Genomic DNA, 19,118 nt, shown 5'->3' on the forward strand with positions numbered 1-19,118 from the left:
GACAAAGCTATTAGGTTTAATGAGAAAACTGGGTCTCAGGCGGGATTAATGAGGGAATGCCAAAGAAACGAGAGAAAATAAAGTTTTGCAACGTATTAACTGCGTTTGTCCACGTAACATTCGTCTTCTGCATTGGTGGGAAACTTCTTTACTAGCACTTAGACTTTCAGACGATTTAATATGTTTATGACAATACCACATAACTAAAATGATGGTTATTTAACCTATGTTACAGTGCTGATGGAGTCTTGAATTTACTATTATTTTCATTTATACAGACAGACAAAATTCGAGCGGATATTCTTGAATTCAGTTCACAGCGGCGTAGCAGCAGCGACGATCTGATAAATGTGCAAAAAAACCTATATTTCCGAAGATAAGCGACAGGAGGAAGAGTATGTATTCATCCATAAGACAAGAAAAAAAATTGTTCAGGAGAAAATATAAAGTAACTGTAACTGTGAAACATCAATATACTATGTTTCAGTTTCTAAGGCGAGTATGTTCAGTAGGAAGTACCGATGGAGAACATTGGATAGCGGATCGGTGTGGCCGAGCGGTTCTAGGCGCTTCAGTCTGGAACCGCGCGACCACCACGGTCGCAGGTTCGACTCCTGCCTCGAGCATGGATGTGTGTGATGTCCTTAGGTTAGTTAGGTTTAAGTAGTTCTAAGTTATAGGGGACTGATGACCTCAGATGTTAAGTCCCAATGTGCTCCGAGCCATTTTTTTTAACATTGCATATTACATATGAATATTTGGAAGTAGAAACGCTGTCGAGTAAAGAAATTCTTCCAATCCATATGTGGCATACAGCAAACCAGTGGTTAACTGTATTCGTTGAAAACAGTATTGGTTGCAGTTTTTATTTTATTTTTTATACTACGCGTTTCGCCTTGTTTAGGCATCTTCAGGTTGATCTTAATTCGGTATTTCTTAGAACGATCCTTTAGACAGTGTAGCCAAAGGGCATCGTCGAATACATCAGGCCAACTTCGCCTTCGTTAAACTCAGTAAAAACTCGCGTCCATCTACAAAAGGATCGTTCTAAGAAATACCAAATTATGATCAACCTCAAGATGCCTAAATAAGGCGAAACGCGTAGTTGAAAAATAAAAAAATAAAATTGCAACCCAGACTGTTTTTAACCAATGCTGTTGAGTAAGTTTAGAGAAACAATATTATGAGGAACCCTGCGCATAAATTCTGATTCCACCACCATGCATGTCGGATGAGGATCATGAGAATTAGATGGCAGTTGTCAGGTTGTCTACTGAGCCATGTAGACAGTAATTCCTCCCCCCCTCCCCCCCACTCCCAAGCTACTTGAATAGAACAGGACAGAATCTGTTGCTATGTATTCTCCAGCAGGCACGGAATAGCGCTGGCAGAGTTTACCGGGCACGCGATACAGACAGAGACATCAAAAACGTTTTGGCCACCATCGAACCGGCAGCGCTGTAAATATGAGCGCTGTGGAACCGAACTTTTCTCTATCCGTTTCACAAGTGAGAAAAACAAGAACATGTTATAAAGTTAATTTTGCTGTCGCAGTTAAGTGTTTGCACATTTCCGGCAGTGCTGTAGACGAAACCTGGAAAATTACTCTGCCGAGCTTGCAGATTGGCACTCCCGTTTTATTGCGTCGTAAAGTGGAAACTCGGGATGGGATGCGAGTTTGTGCTGCTTAGTGCTTTATATGAGGCGCGCGGTTCTGTTGCCGAAACGCACCACGCGCTCCAGCTCGAAATGAAACTAATAATGAAGTGCATCCGCTGTGTAAGGAGGCAATCGCTCTTTGGATTATTGGAGAAGTTACACGAGCTACTACGTTTACTGCAAAAAGGGCAAGTACTGGCAAGTTAGCAACGAATAATGCCCCACAGTTTTTTTTCTCGTGACATATTTCTTCTTAAGAGGTAAAATCCGGTGACAATATCAATCAACATTTCTTTTAAGAGTGCTGATTTCCTAAGTAGTCTCTATCACGTTTTGTGGCCTTACGTCGGCATTTTGTTCCCTGTTGGTAAAGCTTTTGCACTGTGCCATGATTTCGACACGTTTTCGCTGCGCGAATTACGCCCACTTCATCTTCAAAGTGTGTCCCCTTAAGTGGGCCAAGTAGACGAAAGTCCGAGAGCGCCAGATCTGGGTTATAGGATCGACTAAGGCAATGATGTCCGATCCAGTTTGGCGATGGATTCCCGGGTTCTGAGACTTGTGTGTGGGGGTGTGTTGGCATGCTGGAGGAAGATTTCTTTTGGATTCTTGTCAGAGCGAATTCGTCGGAAATGCAATGAATGCAACTCCATCTGGCCGGCCGGAGTGGACGAGCGGTTCTAGGCGCTACAGTCTGGAACCGCGTGAACGCTACGGTCGCAGGTCCGAATCCTGCCTCGGGTATGGATGTGTGTGATGTCCTTAGGTTAGTTAGGTTTAAGTAGTTATAAGTTCTAGGGGACTGATGACCTCAGAAATTAAGTCCCATAGTGCTCAGAGCCACTTGAACCATTTTTTTTAACTACATCTTCTGGTGGAGTGTGGGACTACGGCTGTTCATTGTGCAATAAAAACAATACCAATCGTTGTTGTATAGGTTTATTTCTAGGCAACCAGTTTCGACGTTACACTACGTGATCTTCAGGCCGAAACTACTCCAATCCATTAAATGTTATAGTTATAACACGAAGGTTAATGGATTGGAGCAGTTTAGGCCTGAAGATGACGTATTGTAACGTCGAAACTGGTTGCCTAGAAATAAACGTATACAACGGCGATTGGTATTGTTTTTACTGAAAGTCGGAAATGGTTCTTGAGTTTGTTCAGAGTCTTCACTTATGCCTCTGAATTAATGTCTGAGTTCTTTGGCAACACATCCACGAGAATCACGCTATCACTACCTCAAAAGACTGTCATTGTGACTCAGCTGCCTCAAAGTGCTTCTTGTTTGGAGATTACAGGTGGTGTCACTCCAGTGACTTCCTTTTTATTGTCGCCGGCCGCGGTGGTCTAGCGGTTCTAGGCGCGCAGTCCGGAACCGCGCGACTGCTACGGTCGCAGGTTCGAATCCTGCCTCGGGCATGGATGTGTGCGATGTTCTTAGGTTAGGTAGGTTTAAGTAGTTCTAAGTTGTAGGGGACTGATGACCACTGATGTTAAGTCCCATAGTGCTCAGAGCCATTTGAACCATTTTGAACCTTTTTATTGTCGGTTCAAAGCGACGCACCCGGGTTTCGTCACCCGCACCGATCCGCGGCAAAGATACGTCTCCAGTGGCCTCAGATGAAATGACTTTCCTTTGAATCTTTTGTGAGCTTCCTTGGAACTCATCTTGAGCACACCTTTGAATATCCAACTGTCTCAGTCGCTTCGCACCCACTTGCAATGCTCACCGACCTGCGGAGCAAACTGTCGGGCAGTGATGCGCCGTTCTCACGCGTAGTGAGTGGCGTCATCACGATTTGCTGTGTCGTGAGCGGTGGCAGACACGACATCACGAACGTGGCTGGTGGTCATGAAGCTCAGATTCTGCGCTTCCTGACGCTTTAACTCTCTTTGGCCATCGGGAAAAAGTACTCCTATCGGCTACATCTGCATCTACATCTACATGGATAATCTACAAATCACACTTAAGTGCCTGACAGAGGATTCATCCAACCACCTTCACAATAATTCTCTGTCATTCCGTTCTCGAAAATCGCTCTGAAAAAGCGAACACCTAATCTTTCCGTGCGTGCTCTGATTTCTAGTATTTTATTGTGATGATCGCTTCTCCCTACGTAATACGACATCAAAAAAATATTTTCGCATTCGGAGGAGAATGTTAGCGATTATAATTTCGTGAGAAGATTCCACCGCAACGAAAATGCCTTTGTTTTAATGATGCCCATCCGAAATTCTGAATCATGTCCGCACAAGACGTGCTGCTCTTCTTAGAACTTTGTCGATGTAATCCGTTAATCCTACCTGGTAAGGATCCCACACCGCGGAGCAGTACTCCAAAAGAGAACGGAGAAGCGTTATGCAGGCAACCTTTTTAGTAGATAATTTACATTTTGTAAGTTTTCTGCTAATAAAAAGTAGCCTTTGGTTTGCGATCCCACAACCTTTTTCTGTGTGTTCTTTCCAATTTAAATCGTTCGTAAGTGTAATTCCTAGGTATTTAGTTGAATTTACTGCCTTCAAATTGAGCTTATTTATCTTGTAACCAAAGTTTAATGGATTCCTTTTAGCACTCATGTGGATGACCTCACACTGTTCATTATTTAGGGTCACCTGCCAATTTTCGCACCATATGGATATCTTTTCTACATTGTTTTGCAATTTGTTAAGTCCTTCTTATGAGTTTACTAGACAATACACGACAGCATTATCAAAGGGCCTATAACACTACCTTGGGGAACGCTGGAAATCGCTTCTACTCGATGACTTTCCGTCAGTTATTACACATTGTGACCTGTCTGACAGGAAATCACGAATCCATTCACAAAAGTGAGACGATAAGCACGCAGTTTCACTGTAAGCGGCTTGTGTGGTACAATGTCAAAAACCTTTAGGAACTCAGAAATAGAGAAACAATTGAAAGCCTTCGTCAATAGCACAACATGTGCATAAACAGCTAATTGTGTAGCACAAGAACGATGTTGTGTAAATCCGTGTTGACTGTGTGTCAATAGACCGTTCTCTTCCAGGTAGTTCATAATGTTAGAACACTGTTCCAAAATCCTAATGATATGAGCCTGTAATTTAGTGGATTACTCCTACTACTTTTCTTGGATATTGGTGTTACCTGTGCAACTTTCCAGACTTTGGGTACGAATCTTTTGTCGGGCGGGCGGTTGTAGATGATTGTTAAGTATGGAGCTATACTTTGAAACCTAATTCGTATACAGTGTGGACCAGAAGACTTGCTTTTATGTAGTATCATACATTGCAAACAAGCATTTATGGATGTTGTTTTTCCGCAACAAAGAATTCAGTTACAAAACGTTGTGTATAACGTGTGTCTCGTGCAGACGCCATTTTGATGGTACACTACTGCTCTACCATCTTTCGAAATTATTGGTTCAAATGGCTCTGAGCACTATGCGACTTAACTTCTGAGATCAACAGTCGCCTAGATCTTAGAACTAATTAAACCTAACTAACCTAAGGACATCACACACATCCATGCCCGAGGCTGGATTCGAACCTGCGACCGTAGGTTACATTTGAAGCACGTAAGCGGACGTTTTCGTACGCGAATTAATTTGCTGTGATAATAATCACTCTTGCCGTAAAGTGACAGTGTGCGCAAAGGACCCTTGCTGGTGGTTCGCAAATTGAACAGCGTACGCAAGCCGCAGTGTCCCGTTCACAGATAGAGACACAGTTCTCTCTAATGAATTACCCTGAAAGTACAGCTTTACATTTACCTTCGTCACAAAACAATAAGGAAGTCACGGGCCGAGGATCGGTCGGCGAGGAGTTTACACGAGACGGAGCACAAGCGCGGATTGCGGAAGGTGGTGGTGGTGGTGGTGGTGGTGGGGGTACATTTTTTTGTGGTAAGCTCTCATGGGACGAAACTGCTGAGGTCATCGATCGCTAAGCTTTTTTTTTTTTTTTTTGGTCATAAGTCTACTGACTGGTTTGATGCGGCCCGCCACGAATTTCTTTCCTGTGCTAACCTCTTCATCTCAGAGTAGCACTTGCAAGCTACGTCCTCAATTATTTGCTTGACGTATTCCAATCTCAGTCTTCCTCTACAGTTTTTGCCCTCTACAGCTCCCTCTAGTACCATGGAAGTCATTCCCTCATGTCTTAGCAGATGTCCTATCATCCTGTTCCTTCTCCTTATCAGTGTTTTCCACATATTCCTTTCCTCTCCGATTCTGCGTAGAACCTCCTCATTCCTTACCTTATCAGTCCACCTAATTTTCAACATTCGTCTATAGCACCACATCTCAAATGCTTCGATTCTCTTCTGTTCCGGTTTTCCCACAGTCCATGTTTCACTACCATACAATACTGTACTCCAGACGTACATCCTCAGAAATTTCTTCCTCAAATTAAGGCCGGTAGTTGATATTAATAGACTTCTCTTCGTCAGAAATATCTATTTGGCCTTAGCGAGTCTGCTTTTGATGTTCTCCTTGCTCCGTCCGTCATTGGTTATTTTACTGCCTAGGTAGCATTGACTTCGTGACCATCAATCCTGATGTTAAGTTTCTCGCTGTTCTCATTTCTACTACTTCTCATTACCTTTCTCCGATTTACTCTCAAACGATACTGTGTACTCATTAGACTGTTCATTCTGTTCAGCAGATCAATTAATTCTTCTTCACTTTCACTCAGGATAGCAATGTCATCAGCGAATCGTATCATTGATATCCTTTCCCCTTGTATTTTAATTCCACTCCTGAACCTTTCTTCTATTTCCATCATTGCTTCCACGATGTACAGATTGAAGAGTAGGTGCGAAAGGCTACAGCCTTGTCTTACACCCTTCTTAATACGAGTACTTTGTTCTTGATCGTCCACTATTATTATTCCCTCTTGATTGTTGTACATATTGTATATGACCCGTCTCTCCCTATAGCTTACCCCTACTTTTTTCAGAATCTCGAACAGCTTGCACCATTTTATATTGTCGAACGCTTTTTCCATGTCGACAAATCCTATGAAAGTGTCTTGATTTTTCTTTAGCCTTGCTTCCATTATTAGCCGTAACGTCAGAATTGCCTCTCTCGTCCCTTTACTTTTCGTAAAGCCAAACTGATCGTCACCTAGCGCATTCTCAATTTTCTTTTCCATTCTTCTGTATATTATTCTTGTAAGCAACTTCGATGCATGAGCTGTTAAGCTGATTGTGCGATAATTCTCGCACTTGTCAGCTCTTGCCGTCTTCGGAATTGTGTGGATGACGCTTTTCCGAAAGTCAGATGGTATATCGCCAGACTCATATATTCTACACACCAACGTGAATAGTCGTTTTGTTGCCACTTCCCCCAATGATTTTAGAAATTCTGATGGAATGTTATCTATCCCTTCTGCCTTATTTGACCGTAAGTCCTCCAAAGTTCTTTTAAATTCCGATTCTAATACTGGATCCCCTATCTCTTCTAAATCGACTCCTGCTTCTTCTTCTATCAAATCAGACGAATCTTTACCCTCATAGAGGCTTTCAATGTATTCTTTCCACATATCTGCTCTCTCCTCTGCATTTAACAGTGGAATTCCCGTTGCACTCTTAATGTTACCACCGTTGCTTTTAATGTCACCAAAGGTTGTGTTGACTTTCCTGTATGCTGAGTCTATCCTTCCGACAATCATATCTTTTTCGATGTCTTCACATTTTTCCTGCAGCCATTTCGTCTTAGCTTCCCTGCACTTCCTATTTATTTCATTCCTCAGCGACTTGTATTTCTGTATTCCTGATTTTCACGGAACATGTTTGTACTTCCTCCTTTCATCAATCAACTGAAGTATTTCTTCTGTTACCCATGGTTTCTTCGCAGCTACCTTCTTTGTACCTATGCTTTCCTTCACAACTTCTGTGATGGCCCTTTTCAGAGATGTCCATTCCTCTTTAACTGTACTGGCTACTGCGCTATTCCTTATTGCTGTATCTATAGCGTTAGAGAAGTTCAAACGTATTTCGTCATTCCTTAGTACTTCCGTATCCCATTTCTTTGCGTATTGATTCTTCCTGACTAATGTCTTGAACTTCAGCCTACTCTTCATCACTACTATATTGTGATCTGAGTCTATATCTGCTCCTGGGTACGCCTTACAATCCAGTATCTGATTTCGGATCTCTGTCTGACCATGATGTAATCTAATTGAAATCTTCCCCTATCTCCTGGCCTTTTCCAAGTATACCTCCTCCTCTTGTGAGTCTTGAACAGGGTATTCGCTATTACTGGCTGATACCTGTTACAGAACTCAATTAGTCTTTCTCCTCTTTCACTCCTTGTCCCAAGCCAATATTCTCCTGTAACCTTTTCTTCTACTCCTTCCCCTACAACTGCATACCAGCCGCCCATGACTATTAGATTTTCGTCCTTCTTTACATACTGCATTACCCTTTCAATATCCTCATACACTTTCTCTATCTGTTCATCTTCAGCTTGCGACGTCGGTATGTATACCTGAACTATCGTTGTCGGTGTTGGTCTGCTGTCGATTCTGATTAGAACAACCTGGTCACTCAACTGTTCACAGTAACACACCCTCTGCCCTACCTTCCTATTCATAACGAATCCTACACCTGTTATACCATTTTCTGCTGCTGTTGATATTACCCGATACTCATCTGACCAGAAATCCTTGTCTTCCTTCCACTTCACTTCACCGACCCCTACTATATCTAGATTGAGCCTTTGCATTTCCCTTTTCAGATTTTCTAGTTTCCCTACCACGTTCAAGCTTCTGACATTCCACGCCCCGACTCGTAGAACGTTATCCTTTCGTAGATTATTCAATCTTTTTCTCATGGTAACCTCCCCCTTGGCAGTCCCCTCCCGGAGATCTGAATGGGGGACTATTCCGGAATCTTTTGCCAATGGAGAGATCATCATGACACTTCTTCAATTACAGGCCACATGTCCTGTGGATACACGTTACGTGTCTTTAATGCAGTGGTTTCCATTGCCTTCTGCATCCTCATGTCGTTGATCATTGATGATTCTTCCTCCTTTAGGGGCAATTTCCCACCCCTAGGACAAGAGAGTGCCCTGAACCTCTATCCGATCCTCCGCCCTCTTTGACAAGGCCGTTTTCAGAATGAGGCTGACTTCTTATGCCGGAAGTCTTCGGCCGCCAATGCTGATTATTTATCAAAATTTAGGCAGTGGCGGGGATCGAACACGGGACTGAAGACGTTTTGATTATCAATCAAAGACGCTACCCCTTTTTTTATAGCGCCTTTAACCGCTTTTTTTCTTTTTTTATTTTTTTTATTTAAAAAAATACTTTTCCTCCGCTTTATGGTCCAACAACGCGACCACTTTTTTTTCAGCTATCCTAACCACGTTTTTTTTAACAAAAATGAAAAAAAAGGGAAAAATGATTTTGGAAGGTTGGTTTTTCTGCTTTTTTTATTTTATGTTATTTTATTTTATACAAATGGAGGAAAGGAAGGCCGTTCCTCTTCGGCTACATAAACAGAATAATAGGAAGTCGTCCCGTTACGACAAAGGATGCTCCATACTATAGCCCGCTGCGAATTTTTCGATGACTGTCTTCTCGTTGCTGTGTTGTTTCCATTGTTTGTTCAAATCTCATAAAAAAAAAGGGAATTGGGAAGAGGTGCTATGGTTATCTTCTCATGTCATCGATAATCCAGCTGCGAGGCGGATTATGGAATGCGCTCCAAAGAAAATTAGAAAAATATTGCCTATATTTAGGGTTCCTGACGATCGCACAATGTCGTTCGTTGAGGTAATACCAAAAATCGGGTACTGTCTTTTCGCCATTACCGAAGAGGTAGTGAACAGCGTGGCCGCTGATCCAAGTCACAGAGTTCGTTTTTGCTCTGGGGAAATAAGTCTCATCGGGGAAAAGTAGTGATCGGATAGTTATCCTGTCGGGAGTCGTGCGTGTGAGAAAAGCCAATATCTGACGCACTTAATACCAAACGTCCTTTGCCGACCCGCATTCGAAACGATGTTCATCCGTGTCAATCACTTGGCATGTGGCACACAAGGGTGAATCAGCTAGGTGGATGTGATGTAGGCGGGACTGGCACAACTGTTTCCCATTAACAGTGACGTACCATGCAGATTGCACGTCAGTATCAAGGGTGGTGGCATTCACTGCCTGCCACACAGCGCGCCACTTAGTAGTGGGGTGTTTGCTTTCAATCACATTCGGCGTCCTGTTCATTTGCATGGCAGCATATATCGCCCTCGTCATCATCAAGCGTGTGGGTAGTAGTGCGGTGCGGATGTAGCTTAATTCAAGGAAGAACTGGCTAATGTAGAAGAAAGGTGCTGGGATGTCCGATATCATCACAGGGGGTGCGAGTGAGATTGGTCGTAAGGCCTCCAATAAGAGACTTGTGAGGCACGTCGGACTTCGTCGCCACAGTTGCAGGTGACAGCTGACGAACAGGGCCTTCGCTCTGTTCTGAACATGACAAAGGCCTAAACCCCCTCTGCTCCTCGGGAGGGTTAGGGACTCGTAAACCCCTAGACCACGGGTACCTCCCTACTTAATCTAACTTAAACTAACTTGCGCTAAGGACAACACCCACACCCATGCCCGAGGGAGGACTCGAACCTCCTAGGGGGGGAGCCGCGCGGACGATAACAAGGCGTGTTGGACCGCGTGGCGGGGGTGGAGTAGGGGGTGGGGGGGTGGGGGAGGAGACCTACCATGGATTTCCAAAGGTCCCATCTCGGAATTCACCTTAAGCGATTTATGAAAATCGCTGAGGTGCTACCGAGCGAGGTGGCGCAGTGTCTATCACAGTGGACTCGCATACGTTAGGACGACGGTCCAAACCCGCGTCCGGACATCCTGCTTTTGGTTTTACATCATTTCCCTCAACCGCTTCAGGCAAATGTCGGAATGGTCCTTTGGAAGGGTACGGCTGACTTCCTTATCCATCCTTCCCTAATTCTATGGGATCGATGACCTCGCTGTTTGGTCTCCTCCCACCAAATCAACCAACCAAACAACGAAATGACATCCTAAATCTGGAAGTCGTCACTCTGAATCTTGTACACGAAAGAAGTGGCTTAGAAAATACTTATTCGAACTAATTTTTATTATTGCTCATCAGCCTTGGGACTTTATCAGGTAGAGCTTCCTGACGAGATACAGACAATCGAACGCATAGTGGCACGTCCTGACGGGGTCTCATTCAGTAACCGCGACCGCTGTTACGGAGATCCTAAACGAAGTCCAACGACAGACGTTACAGCTGTGCATCGCTGAGAGTTTCACTGTTAAAGTTTTGAGAGCATACGTTCGCAGAAGAATCGGAAACATATTATTTCCTCCCAAATGTGTCTTGAGAAATGACAGAGAGAACAGGAAATCCCTGAAATTAGAACTCTTGAGGTAATTTATAGACAGTCAGCCTCCAAATGCAACGTCCGATAATGAAACCGATGAGGATGAAAGCGAGTCGAAGCAGAGGCATCCTACGCTACAGATCGTAATGAAGCTTGCGAAGAACAGACAGTTCCGTAGTACGCACGACTGTACGTGGCGACTTCAAGTAGTCAAATGAAGATGGAGGAAAAAAACTATGTAAGTCGTTACGGTGATGCAAAACTTTTTGAGTAGTGTACTTCGGGGAGCTGTACACGTACAGGCGGTGGATAGAAATATGGCTACACCAAAAATACACTACCGTGCGCAGTATGGTGTAGGAAACCCGCTAGCATTCAAAATAACTTCCAGTCGTATCGGAGTGGGTAAGTACAGGTCCTGTATGATTTTCAAGGGAATCTTATGCCATTCTCGTTGCAAAGTACTTTCAAGTTCAGGTAACATTGCTTGAAGTGTGTAGCGATCACGCACACTTCCCTTCAAAGGCTCAACAATATTGAGAGCTGGTGGCTGTGACGGCCAGGGCAGACGGGGCAGTACATCCTCCTGCTCACAAAACCAGTCCTGGACGATGCCAATTGTGTGAACAGAAACCTGTCATCTTGGATCACAGCATCACCACTTGGCGACGACCATTGTACCATGCAATGGACCTGATTGCCGCGCAAGGTAGCCGCACTGTCTTGGGCGGCTTGACTTGTTTCGCGGGGCTCGTGCCGTCGGAGGTTGAGTTGTCCCTCGGGCTTGGGTGTGTGTGTTGTCCTTAGCGTAAGTTGGATTGATTAGTGTGGATGCCTAGGGACCGATGACCTCAGCAGTTTGGTCTCGTCGGAACTTACCACCAACACCATCTCTTATTATCCAGAGAATCTTCTGACAGTAGCGATCCGTGGTAGCAGACGTTGCACATTTCAAGAGGCAGATATAGAATCTTATGGCAGGAAAATCTGTGTGTCATTGCGCGATAATAACCGTGTTCTTCATACTCGCAGACGTAGACGAGAGCTCGCACGCAGTAGCAAACTTACTCACAAATCTTTGAAGGCCGTCTCGAGAAGGTGCTACTAATATTGCACCGTTAGCGAACACGCTCCAGATCGGCTAATGGGCGAGACTTTTTAAGTCTTACACTTCTCGCCTGCGGTAGGTTTAACACTGCGAGAGCGACGTAGAAGCGTGGTGGAAGGCGGCTTCGGCTCGGCGCTGTGCGAACAGCAGGTGTCGCGTAGCGGCGCTTCTCTTCCGCGCCCGCACGGAGGCCTCGTGTCCCGTCTCAGCGATCGATGCAGGTGGAGGACGCAGAGCGACGCTTGCAGCCGTGGCACTCGGGAAAACCGCGGCCGCAACGCGTCCTCTAGCAGTGTGTGTGTGTGGGGGGGGGGGGGGGGGGCGTTCAGCACACCGCAGCCTACCCCTGCTTCCACCGCACAGCTGGTATCTGACCCTGGATTGCGGACATTTTTCTCTCACTTCTCAACAGATACACATTCAACAGCACCAGTTTCATTAATTCATTCATGTTAAGGGGCTCCGGAAAGGCTCAAAATCATGAAAAGTTCAATTTTTACTTTTTTGCGTTTTCTGAATCTGCAAACTATTACCTTTTAATAGATAAATAGTTTATTCAATTCCGAAGACTACAACTATTTTTAAATTTTTTTTGAAATATGTTCTACATGGGCGTGACCCACTGTGGTGCTGTTAAACTGCTGTCAAATGGTGTTATTATTAACGTCCGTGTTCATCAGGTACATTTCAGTGATGTGAGATAAAGTATGTGTCGTGGCTAACCTATTTTCAGAGACTTAGCAGCACCTGAACTGTTGAAAAAGTGTATTCACGGAAAAACTCAAAACCCCAATGAAAGTGTAAATAGTGTTATATGGTCGAGAATCCCCAAGACTGTATTTGTTGGAATAGAAACACTTCACTTTGGTGTGTATGATGCTGTTGCGACTTTCAATGATGGCAACATTGTAAGGTGCAAGGTATTTAGAAATATGGGAATGAAGATAGGTTCTAACATGGTACGAGCGATGCTTGCATTAGACAAGGAGCGCCTTCGGGCTGCAGACAGGGCTGTAAAGAGTCTAGAAATACAAGCAAGAGTCAACAGGAGGAGGAACAAGAGGAAGCTGGAGGAGGAGTTTGCAGAAGATGAAGATAATCCATCCTATGGACCTGGAATGCACTAAAAAGTTAATCCAATCTTTGTCGCTCGATTCCCAAAACTTTTATTTTCTCATACTAATTACATGTTTTCTAAGGATCTTCCAAACATATTTGTTTCAAACTTTCAGTAAATGTTACACAGTACCTTCTGCATAATTTAACACAGCCTTTTTCCAAAAAACTGTATATTTTTGAATATATAAATAAAAAATTGCAAAAAAATGTTGTGAATTTTCATTAAAATTGAAAAAAATCATCTTTAATAACTGAACTAAAATTTTGTAAAATCCCTGTGTTAAGTGTAGCCCATATTCCAATAAATAATCTGTAAAAAGTTCAACTTCCTACCTCAAATACTTTGTGAGGAAAGATGTAATTTATAAGCGTTATTTTAACATTGCAAGTATAGGGCGTTCCGGAGCAACTGAGGACTGAATTATTTGAACAATTTTTCAATCTAAAGATCGAGCTAAAATACAAAGCACTCAGAAACAGCCCAATAATTTGCATATGACTCAGTTGACCGACAAGCATTTTTTTGATATCCTTGAAGAACAAGGGCTAGATCCAAAAACCCTTAACCTCATCGAAGAAACATTGACCAATACTGCCTCCAAGGAGAAATTCATGGGTGAAACATCCGAGCCCTTCCTAACCAAAATTGGCGTCCAACAAGGTGGTGGTCTGTCTCCTCTCCTATTCAATGTTGTGCTCGACAAGGTCATCCGCCAAGAGAAAAGGAATTGAAGAATAAAAACTGCTGGAATCCTTTACAGATCGGGCGAGTCAAGGATGGCAAGAATTTCATGTTTAGCTTTTGCTGACAGCCTTAATAGCGGATGATAAGATAATAGCAATCCAACAGGTTAAAACGCTTAAAGAACGTGCAGAGAAAGTCCGTCTGCAAATATCTTTCCTAAAGTCTGAGTTGATCGCCACAAAACTGACACCCAAAACTTGACTACAAAATACGGTCACATCAATAGGGTCCCATATTTTACATACTTACAAGTCCTTGAACCTATGGGGCAAAAGAAGACAGCACAAAACTTTCCCCTCCAAAAACTAAAGAGAGCGTATGAAAGAACCTACAAGGTGTACAATAAAAAATGCGTCTTCACAAACATTAAAATTAGGCTCTATAATACGGTATTAAAACCTGAAGTCCTGTATGCCAGTGAAACCCTGACAGCGCTCATAAAAGTTGACCTGGAAAACTTATTAAAGGAAGAACGTAAAATAATCAGAGAGATACTAGGGGCAAAGGAAACAGAGGAGGGCTATAAACTACAATCGCTTCAAACAACTGAGAACTTGTACAGCCTTACAGCAGACATTAGAAAAAGGCGATTAAAACTTTATGGGCACGTCTATAGGCTTCCCAAAACAAGACTTACGCACAAAATTCTTAAATACATAGAAGGACTTAAAACTATATCTTGGATACAAGAGGTCAAAAAGGACCTACAAAAAAAAATCAGATAAATTATTCAGATATTTTGGACTGAAAAGTATTTAAGCAGAAAGTTGACAGATGGGATGTTAAGCCAGAGAATGAAGCCCTGAGGAAAGCAGGAACAAAATGGACAAAGGAAAGGAAGAGAGCCCATGCAAAAGAAACGAGAGCAATGTGGAAAAAAAGAAGCTTTGCGTGATCCAACAGGGTCTAGTAGCACCCAATGATATATATTATAGAGGGCGTAAATTTTAAATTGACATACCAGAATAACTCGAAAAATAAGCTACACACGAAAAAATGTGTAGAATCCAAAGTTGATTATTTTCGATGGGGACATCTGCTGCCGCTAAAATTGGACACCCACCCCAGCCTCCTGGGAGTGGGGCGGGAGGCAACTTTAAAATTAAAGGGTAACCCTATTTTTTATTGCAGAATCAGATTCTACATTAAAAACAACATATATTTTGTCTTAAACATTTGTTTTTGGAGCTGTAATTCAAGAAAATCCATGTTCTTCCTTTTGCATGGAAAATGGTTACGGATAAATAAAAAACACTTATTTACTTCGTAAATTTTGATTTGCTGAACCTAAAACTCTCCCTCTCTCCCCATAGGGTGGGGATTGAGAGAGAGGAATTAGAGTTTTACAAATGTTGAGCCAAACTTGGACAGGGAGAATTTTAGGTTTAGCGAATCAAAATTTACGAAGTAAATAAGTATTTTTATTTATTCGTAACCATTTTCCACGCAAAAGCGAGAGCATGGATTTTCTTGAATTACAGCTCCAACTACCAAGAATCAAAACAAATGTTTAAGACAAAATGTACGTAATTTTTTATGTAGAATCTGGTTCTGCAATAAAAAATAGGGGTTCCCATTTGAAATTTTAAAGTTGCCTCCCGCCCAACCTCCAGGGGGCTGGGATGGCGGGCTGATTTTAGCACCAGCAGATGTCCCCATCGAAAATAATCAACTTTGGATTCTACACATTTTTTTGTGTGAAGCTTATTTTTCGAGTTATTCTGGTTTGCCAACTTAAAATTTACACCCTGTATATAATGAAAAGGATAGTTCCTACTCACCATATAGCGGAGATGCTATTCCTCGACAGATATGTAATACATGTTCAGATTATTAATATCTAAAAATTATTTATTATTTTCATAAAATTTACCGTGAAAAATCGGATTGTTCTCTACAACTTTGGAAGTAATTTCCCTATAACTTATTCCTGCATGTACGTTCTAACTGACCACCAGCCAGTTTTCCTGGTTTCTGTGCGGGTAGTGTTCGACCCATCATTAGCCCATTTTCCCGGTATACGTCCAAGTGCGGTACGACTCACCTTGCGAACCCATTTTCCCGGTATTCATGCAGGTAGATTGGAGATAACAGAAACAGCTGCTTTTATACCACCGAGTTTCACTGAGCGAGGTGGCGCAGTGGTTAGCACACTGGACTCGCATTCGGGAGGACGACGGTTCAATCCCGTCTCCGGCCATCCTGATTTAGGTTTTCCGTGATTTCCCTAAATCGCTTCAGGCAAATGCCGCGATGGATCCTTTGAAAGGGCACGGCCGATTTCCTTCCCCATCCTTCCCTAACCCGAGCTTGCGCTCCGTCTCTAATGACCTCGTTGTCGACGGGACGTTAAACACTAAATCTCCTCCTCTCCTCCTCCTCCTCGCCACCGAGTTTCGGTTGGTAAGGAAGAAAGGGAACGTGTTGAGAAACCCAGAAATACTCCATTCGTGGGACAGCGACATAGGTAGGTGCTTACCTACGCTCCAACGCGTCTCATTTTACTTTGTGTATTTCTTTTCAGATGGTCCACATTTACTCTCTATGCTAGATGATATTCTACTGGATCACTCTCTTGGAAGAATTTTTTACGGGTGAAAATAGGTGATCAATACATGCTGAGATCTATAGCTCAGAATTCTACAGAGAGGGTCTGGTATTATTGGGGAGGCGTACAGAGGTCGACAATGACGGAGAAGGCGAGTTAGCGACGAAGATAATGACAGGATCCATTCGAGCGATCAACAGTGATGTCATCACGGTTGAGTCTCACAAGCTATAGCAACGAGTGTCTGAGATGAATAAAGTCGACCCAGATGAACACAAATATAGATGATGAATTCCTTACACCGACATACTGTCTCACAGTTTTGGCACGCGAGTTTTAAAGTAATACTCTCCGATTAGAACACTTAAAAATCCGTGCATAAGACCCGTTATATCTCAGTCTTCCTCCACTTTTACTTTCGTGAGTACAGAGTAGTCATCTGCTGACATTAACAAGTCTGTTTCACAAAGACGAAACTGAACTTGCTTGCTGCAAAGAATCAGTGGACTCAGCCAAGTAATTTACAGAGACTGAAACTGCAGCAACTGTAAATGAATTACAAAGTACCCGCACCTTTTTCTACTATTCTAAAATCGCAACAATTCGTCCCCTTGGGTAGTGGGAAGGAGTCGTAATGTCACGAACATTTTTTTGTATTTGCCGTGAGCCGCGCGGGCATGGGTGTGTGTATTGTCTATAGCGTAAGTTTGTTTAAGTAGTTAGATTACATAGTGTGTAGCCTTAGGGACTGATGGCCTCAGCAGTTTGGTCCCATAAGACCTCACCACAATTTGCCAAATTTGTATTTGCTGTCAGCGTTTCGGCTGGTTTTCAGTGATCTGCCACAACATCCCCTCCTATGTCAATCTCTTCACCTCAGAGCGGCACTTGCAACAAAAGTCCTCGATAATTCCGTGGATATATTCCACTTTCTCCCTTTTCCCGTAGCTTTCCCTAGCTCCCTGGTATTTTGGCACATATCATTTTTCCTCTTCTTCTAGTCAGAGTCTCCTAAATATTCCTTTTACGTAGATTCTGTAGAGGAACTCCTCATTTATCAACTCTTTACCACTTAAACTTCAGCATACCTCTGTAAAGCCACAGAGCAGACGCTTGGATTTCCTTCTTTTCCGGCAGTCTCATAATCTGCACAATTCATGATTTTTTGCCATATAATGCTGTGCTCCACAACTAAGTTGCAAAAAAATTGATCGTCAAATTAGCACTAGCACACTTCTTTTAGCGGGGAATGACCTCTTTCCCCATACTATTCTGCTTCTTATATCTTTGCGCTATGTCTACATGTTGCGTTATTTTGCTTTCATGTAAGGATAATAGCTTTCAATTTGTCCAGTTTTTTACTTTTATAGGTAATCCTACTTCTGCTACCCCTCACTTCTTTCTTCTTTCTTTCGTCTATCCTCAGTCCATATTCTGCTTTCATTAGAATGCTCATTTCAGTCAAGAGATCCAGTAACTGTTACTGAGTCTCACTGAGAATAACTGTGTTACTAGCGGATCTTATCATGGACACACTTTTAGTGCAAATTTTAATCGCAGTCTTTACGCTTTCTTTTATTTTCTTCGGTACTTCTTCTATGTGCAAGTTGAACAGTGGGAAGAAAGCTGGACTACTGCGTCTCATCACACCCTTTTTAATCTTAGCACTTCCCTCTTCCTCTTCCATTATTATTGTCATTCTTTTTGTACCTGTGTTATTCGAAGTTGCTCTGACAGCTGCGTACTACGTAAACGTTATTAGGGAGCTCTGGTATCCCTTCATGCTTGATATCTTCCCCGAAAGCGATGGTATCTTCCTGCAAGATAACTATGTCAAAAGGTCAGTGTCATGCTACATGGTTGGAGGAGGATGATGATAGTGGGCTCATGTTCATGTACTGGTCATGAAATTCACTTCATCTGAGTCCTGTGGGGCATATTTTTTGGCGCTTTCAGGCGCCAACTCAGCTCCCACAAACCAACGGCCCGTAATGCACGGGAAATGCATACCTGTGCGTAGAAATATGGTGCCATATGCCTCGGGAAATCTAGCTAGGACTTGAATGCATGCCACCAAGGATCGCTGATGTATTGCGTTGCAAAGGCGGACCAACACGCTATTAAGCGGCGGACATAATATCTTGGTTCATCGTCGTTTGCTGCAACGAAGCCTCCACATACAGTGATTTGCAAGAGTACGGATGCAGGTGCAGACAACTGTTCTGCCGGAGAAAGATATCAGTGGCAATGGAAAATTTTTTTAAGCCAAGTCCAACCGGGCCAGCGTGCCGTGTAGCAGGCAGAATGACATAAAGGCTGAGAAGCGGTACTCCAAATAACGTGGCACCCACCGGGAGCTATTGTTTCACCTTGCTCGAGAGAGAAGCCTGAAGCGTTAATTTAGCAACGTGACGTCACTGAGGAGGGATCATATCGTCATTCTGCACAGCACAGCAGAATGCTACAAGAACGACAGACATTCCACAGGAACACCTTTCAGCCCACAGACATAGTGTAAAAGCACAAAACTGAAGAACTGAAAGCCACCACTGTGACACCGAGGTGCAACGAAGAATTCTGGTGAGCCCAGAAAAC

This window comes from Schistocerca cancellata, chromosome 5 (assembly GCF_023864275.1).
Source record: "Schistocerca cancellata isolate TAMUIC-IGC-003103 chromosome 5, iqSchCanc2.1, whole genome shotgun sequence".
NCBI lineage: Eukaryota > Metazoa > Arthropoda > Insecta > Orthoptera > Acrididae > Schistocerca > Schistocerca cancellata.